This window comes from Mirounga angustirostris, unplaced genomic scaffold (genome assembly GCF_029215605.1).
Source record: "Mirounga angustirostris isolate CCGP_5_RB_7025 unplaced genomic scaffold, mMirAng1.0.hap1 SCAF_7, whole genome shotgun sequence".
NCBI classification, from domain to species: domain Eukaryota; kingdom Metazoa; phylum Chordata; class Mammalia; order Carnivora; family Phocidae; genus Mirounga; species Mirounga angustirostris.
This window is the reverse complement of record NW_026991715.1, coordinates 60,677,278-60,683,812: the sequence shown is the minus strand read 5'-3', so window position 1 is coordinate 60,683,812 and position 6,535 is coordinate 60,677,278. Positions and strand designations below refer to the sequence as shown.

The 6,535-nt window shown below is 40.9% G+C and overlaps 1 protein-coding gene across 1 annotated transcript in view; it reads right to left on the bottom strand.

The window, feature by feature from the left end:
- Nucleotides 1–496: 496 nt before the first annotated feature.
- The window catches only part of JMY (junction mediating and regulatory protein, p53 cofactor), a 110,104-nt gene continuing 104,065 nt past the window's right edge, over nt 497–6,535 (bottom strand). Inside the window, exons 15-16 of the transcript XR_010413106.1 lie at nt 4,085–4,191; nt 497–884 (exon numbers count right to left, since the gene is read on the bottom strand). The gene's annotated coding sequence lies outside the window, so the exon portion shown is untranslated. The remainder of the gene's footprint in view (nt 885–4,084; nt 4,192–6,535) is intronic.

Genomic DNA, 6,535 nt, shown 5'->3' with positions numbered 1-6,535 from the left:
AAGCCCAGTGCAGGGCTTGAACTCAGGACCCTGAGATCATGACTTGAGCTGAGATTGAGAATCAGATGGTTAACCACCTGAGCCACCCGGACGCCCCATTTATTTACTCTTCTTTAATTAGCATACCAGCATGCTCTAGTGTGTCCCCTCCCCTCCTCTCCCCTCCCCTTCTTTTTTCTCTTTCTCTCTCTCTCACTCTTTCGGACAGGGGTAGGGGTAGAGGGAGAGAGAGAGAGAGTCTCAAGCAGGCTCAACGCCCAGCACAGAGCCTGACGTGGGGCTCGATCTCACAACCCTGAGATCATGACCTGAGCCAAAACCAAGAGTCAGACGCCTGACTGACTGAGCCACCCCCAGGTGCCCCTAGTGTCTCTTACCTTTAAAGAGGTTCACCTTTAGGGGTGCCTGGGTGGCTCAGTTGTTAAGCGTCTGCCTTCGGCTCAGGTCATGATCCCAGGGTCCTGGGATCAAGCCCCACATCGGGCTCCCTGCTTGGCAGGAAGCCTGCTTCTCCCTCTCCCACTCCCTCTGCTTGTGTTCCCTCTCTCGCTGTGTCTCTCTCTGTCAAATAAATAAAATCTTTAAAAAAACAAAAACAAACAAAAAAAACAAGTTCACCTTTAATCCTCAGAGTTATTTTTTCTTTTTCACCAAAAAACTCTGAAAAAATTGTGTACTCACAAATTAGCTCCACTTCCTAACTTTCCGTTTGCTCTTCAGACTTCTCCACTCTGGCTTCAGCCCTGCCTGCTGCACCAGAATTGCGTAGTAACCTCCATGTCACCCATGCTGGGAGCGTTTCTGAGTCCTCATCTGGCTGGCACACTCCTCACAGGACCATCTGAGAATCCTTCTCTTGTACATGAAAGAAAACCCAGCTCAATCTGTAGTAAACAAAGGAGTAAGTTTCTTGTATTGTTTTTTTAAATAATTTGCTCCTCTCCACTTTTTTTTTTTTTTGCTCCTCTCCACTTCTTTCTACTCCCAGCATCAATCAGATATTGGATTAGCCGAATTAATCCTCTAATTATATTTTCTATTGTTCATCTCAGCCGTTTATTTGACTCAAAGAGTTCCTGGCCTCTATCTTTTAAACCATGTATTGAATTTGTAGTGTCAGCTGTCATAGTTTTTGTCTCTAAGTGTCATTCACCGTTCTCAGAATATTCCTTTTTATTGTGATACATTCTTGTTTTATAGATGTAGTATTTCACCTTCTTTTTTCTGATAGAAGTAATTTTTCCCTCCTAGTCTCTTGTCTGTTTTCCAAGAATTACCTTCTTTAGTTTGTTTTTTGGTCTTTCTTCATCGTGTGGAGACTTCATTGTGATTCTAAGCAGTCTGTTCACATCCTACGGTGAAACCCTGGAGGCTCTGGGGTGAGGGAGGGAGGAAGGCTGGCTGGCGGGTGGCTTTGCGGGTACGTTGATTGGGTGGGAGGCCTGCTTTGTCATTTGGTAACTCTCCATCCCTCCCCACATACAAATATCAACGTGGGATGGTCTTTTCTCTGCGGCCATTTAGTTTCTCCAGAGAGGGATCTTTCAGACTCCTCTGGGAGGTGTAGATGCCCAGCCAAGGCCCATCTCAGAACCAGGCAGGAGAAAGCAGCCAGGGCCCTCCGGGTTTCGAAGGTAGATTGTAACTTAACCATATAGTGTTCACCATTCCCCTTGCCTTCCTCTTGTACCTGCTCTTAGAGTCCAGATCTTCTCTGGCTTGTTTATTCCAGAGAATAAACCTCTAGTGTCTTGAAATGGGAAAGGAAGGTCCAGGGAGGTGGGGGATCTGTTGTTTCTGTTGGGAGACTTTTCACCTCTCTCCTTTGCACCCTTATACCTCATCCCCACCTTGCAGGGAACACAGTACCTCCAAGTGCCAGGCCCCTCAGCCCTTGGCACACTTGTCAGTACAAACTGCAGACTCTCAGGTCAGCTCCCTCCACTGTTAAATCATTACTTCCTGTGCATCTTGCAGTCACTGACATTTTTTGCCCATAATTTTCTCTTTTGTTTTTATTCCTTTACTGCCATGTTAGGGATTTAGGAGGATTTGGCAATAAAAGCATGTTTCAATCCACCATATTTAACTGAAAGTTCTTTGTATTCTTTATATTTTTGGATATTTTGATTCTTTAGGATTGCATTTCTGCAGAACGTCAGAAAATAGAAATTCTGCATTTTTTCAGTTGCACCCAATTCTCTCTACAAAAAGTAAACATGAAGGTAAGGTTTTTTTCCATTGTTAATATAATATGTTGCCTATTGCATATTCATTTTGACATGCGAATGAAATTATGTTCTATTAATGAAGGAAATAGATATGATCATCGCTGCTTTTTAGATTGTCCAGGAGCAATCTATTCTAATCTCAGATGTTCTTGCTTCTAAATCACTCAAATCTTTGTGGTTCTTTCTGAGAAATTTTGGCAACATACTTCGGGAGAATAATAATAGCTAACATGTACATATGTGAGGCACTCTTCTATTTAATCCATGTAACAACCATATGAAGTAGACATTGTCTCCATTTTACAGACTAACAAACTGAAGCACAGAGAAGTAATTTGTCCAAATTCACACAGCTCTACCAGATGTCTCGAGTCCTTGCAGTTAACCACTATGCCATACTATGTTGCAACATCTTTTTATTTAATGAACATTTTAAAGCTCTTCCCATCTACTTCCTCAAAGGAAACTCACAATATTAAAACACCAAGAAGGAGAGTTTCACACATACACAGACACACACAGCAAATTAAAAGGAGCAAAGAACAGTGTAGACCAGAAATTTGAGATGAGTTGTTTTTTCCATTGGAGCACTAAATTTGCTCTGATTTCCTGGCAACTAATGAAAAAAAGTGAAATGTTAGATTATATTGTTCATTGTTTTGTAGAGCAAGCATGCAAATTACTTTGCAGAGAAAAGTTTTTGGCAGCTGAATTCTAGAAGCAATTTCTAGAATTCTAATAAAAGAACTATATTAGTGTTTTTAAAAAATCTTTATGGTGAAATGTAATACTTAGAAAAATACATAAACATAAATGTATAGCTCACTGAATTATTGTAAAGAGAGCCCCACCTAACCACACCCTTGTCAAGAAATAGAAGCCTCAAAGCCCCTCAAAACCATTATCATCATTTTTATGGCAATCATCACTTTGCTTTTTTTTTTTTTTTTTTTTTTTAGTTTTATTACCTAAATATCCTAAACACTATGGTTTAGTTTTGCCTGTTTTTTAACTTACTATGACTGGAATCACATATTCTTTTTGGCCTCTGTTGCTCAACTTTGTCAGTGAGATTCATGCAAACTGGTCTGTAGAGCTGTATTCATTTTTATTGTTCTCCTGCACTTTACTGTACTGCATTTTAGGAATATACCACAGTTTGTCCATTTATCCGTAGATGGACATTTGGGTTATTCTGGTTGTTGGCTATGATGGAGAATGCTGCTCTAAGCATTCGTGTGTAGGTCTCCGGACTGAAGTGTGCATATTTTAGCCGAGTGTCACAGGGTGAGCACAGACGTGACTTTTGTAGATGATGCTTAGCAATCTTCCAAAATAGTTGTACCTATTACAAAATAGCAGTATACCCCTACTAGTAGTGTCTGAAAGTCCTTTTCTGTATTTTTGTGAACACTGGAAACGGTCAGTCTTTCAAATTGTAACCATTCTTGAGGATGCACTGGTATCTTATTTTGGTGTAGTGTTCTCCTTCTTGCTATTGAGGTAGACCACATCAACCATCTGAATCTCTTCGGTGAATTAACTGCCTACTCAGGTCTCATGCCCAGTTTTCTACTGCATTGTCTGTCTTCTTTTCCTTGACTTCTCAAGTTTTTAAACAATGATAGTTTTTATAAACTTAATTTTTAGCTGCTTGATACTAGTATATAGGAATTCTGTTGATAATAAAATACTGAATGTTATCAAGCAATTCTTACGAAAGCTGTCTTAATTCAATGGATAGTTTTGGGTTTTCTACATACATAACCGTAGTACCTGCCAAACAATGTCATTTTTTTCTTTCTTTCCATCCTTCACCTTTTCTTTTTCCTGCCTAACTGCAGTGTTAGTACCTCTGACACAGTAGCAAAAGGAAGTTGTGACAAAGGGAATCCTTGTCTTCTTCAGTCTCAAAGGAGGTTCCGTTTTCTTGTAGTGTATGAGACTTCTCTGTTTGCCACTAGAAAAGAGAAATATTGGAGCGATTTTTATGGACTTTTCACTGCATCAGGCTGAAAGTGACGCTTATTACTGCTTCTTCCATCTCATTGGTCAGAACTAGTTATATAACTCTAACTGCATGGGTGCTAGCAGATGTAGGGGGAATCGGTGAATTATCTGATTAGCATGACTCTGATGGAGCCCAAGGTGGGATCTACTCAAGGAAGGGTGGGAAGTCCTCCTGAGGAGATGATACCTCAAGTGGGAACCTGAAGGATGATGTATCGTTTCCTAGGACTGCTGTAACAAAGTACTACAGACAGGGGGTTTAACCAAAAGAAATTTATTGTCTCACAATCTTCCGATGCTAGAAGTCCAAAATCAAGGTGTCAGCAGGGTTGGTTCCTTCTGAGGACCTTGAGCTTTCTGTCCAGGCCTCTCTCCTCGGCTTGTAGATGGCCATCTTTACTGTATGTCTCTCCACATTACCTTCCCTCTATGCATGTTCGTATCTAAATTATCCCATTTATAAAGATACTAGTCATAGTGGATTAGGCCCACTCTAATGACCTTACTTTAACTTGATTACTGGTGTAAAGAACGTATCTCCACATTCTGAGGGTTAGGACTTCAATATAAGAACTTAGAGGAGACAGATAAGTTGGTCATACTAAAAAAGAGAGGGAGAACAATTCTAGAAAGAGGATAGTTCGCATAGGTCCTAAGGTAAGAGATTATACATATGGCTAGAGCTCAGTAAGCCATGGGCCTGGTAGGAAGGGTCAAATCACATCCAGCCTTGGAGGCAGACCATAAGCAGACTTGAGATTTCATTCTAAGTGTAATGGAAAGCAACTGGAGGGTTTTGTGCAGGAGAGAGATGTGATCTCACCACTTTGTGGGTGGAGAGTAAGTTGGAAAGAGACAAGAGTGGCAATGGAAGGATCATTTAGGAGGCCAGTGCAGTAGTCTAGTTGAGAGGTGGTTGTCTGATAAAGATAAGGGTAGTAAGGGACAGAGAAAGCAATGGAAGGATGCCAGATATAAAGTGGACCTAGGCTTCATAGAACTTGGAGAATTGGATGTGGAGGGTGAGGGTGAGAAAGGCAGCAAGGAGAACTTGCACGTTCCTAATTACAGAACAGGATGAACTGTGGAAGATGGGCAAACCTGGGAAAGGTTGGGCTTGGGTTTCGATGGGTGGGTCCAGGGCACCATTTTGGACATGTTATGTTAGAGATATGCTTGGGGCATCCAAATGAAGAGACCATCAGGCAGTTGAATACATCAAGATCTAGTGTCCTGAGAAGAGGTACAGGCCAGAAAAAAACCTAATTGGGAATCATCATAACAGATGTCATTTAAAGCCATGGGAAAGAGTGAGACTAACTAGGAAAAGAGTCATGAAGAAAGACCAGAAATAGGTATTTATTTCTACACCTCACCCATCCCTGAAAGCTGAAGTATAAAGTCATCGTGCTTGTATCTAACGTAGTGAATGCATTGCCGGAGTTGGTGAGGTAATACGTCGAGGTGTTGCCTTCTGATGATTCAACATTATGTAATACCAAAGCTTAGGTAACATCAGAGAAATTTATAGTTGACATTAGAAAACCTTTTAGAGCAAGTGCTGGGCCACAGTAAACTTATGGTTGCACTTTATGATGGTCCTTGGAAGTGCTGACAGAAGAGGCAATAGAGTTAACATTGTTTCAAAAATTGTGGAATTGACTGTATACTTGCCCAGGAAGGCCACCCTATTTCTGAAAAGAGGTAGGTCACAAAGCGGCCTACAGGGAAGACCAAATAATTTTTTTTTAAAGATTTTATTTATTTGAGAGAGAGAGAACAAGCAGGGGGAGGAAGAGGGAGAAGCAGACTCCCCCCTGAGCAGGGATCCCAATGTGGGTCTCAATCCCAGGACCCTGGGATCTTGACCTGAGCCGAAGGCAGATGCTTAACCGACTGAGCCACCCAGGTGCCCCAAGACCAAATAATTTTAAGTAGATCTGAACTCCTAGAATACTTGTACATTTACTCAAAAATCCCAAAGGTTTTGGTCTTTAAGCATGAAAAAGATTATTTTGGCCTACAACATGTCTAGGATGTTGATGCCAACTGGACTACTTCCACCGCAGAACCATAGTATGGCTTTTTCATAATGTAATTTTGAATAAGATTATGTCACGATATGCCCATGATGGCTACAGGCATTAAGTTTCTGCCTGTCTTCTTACTCTTCTCCCAAGTCCCTTAATGATGTTAATTTATTCTTCTAGCTTAAGTGTATATTCACACACTGTACCACACACACAAAATTTAAAAAAATTCAGAGTAGGGTTTATATTGTTCTAAATCTTTCA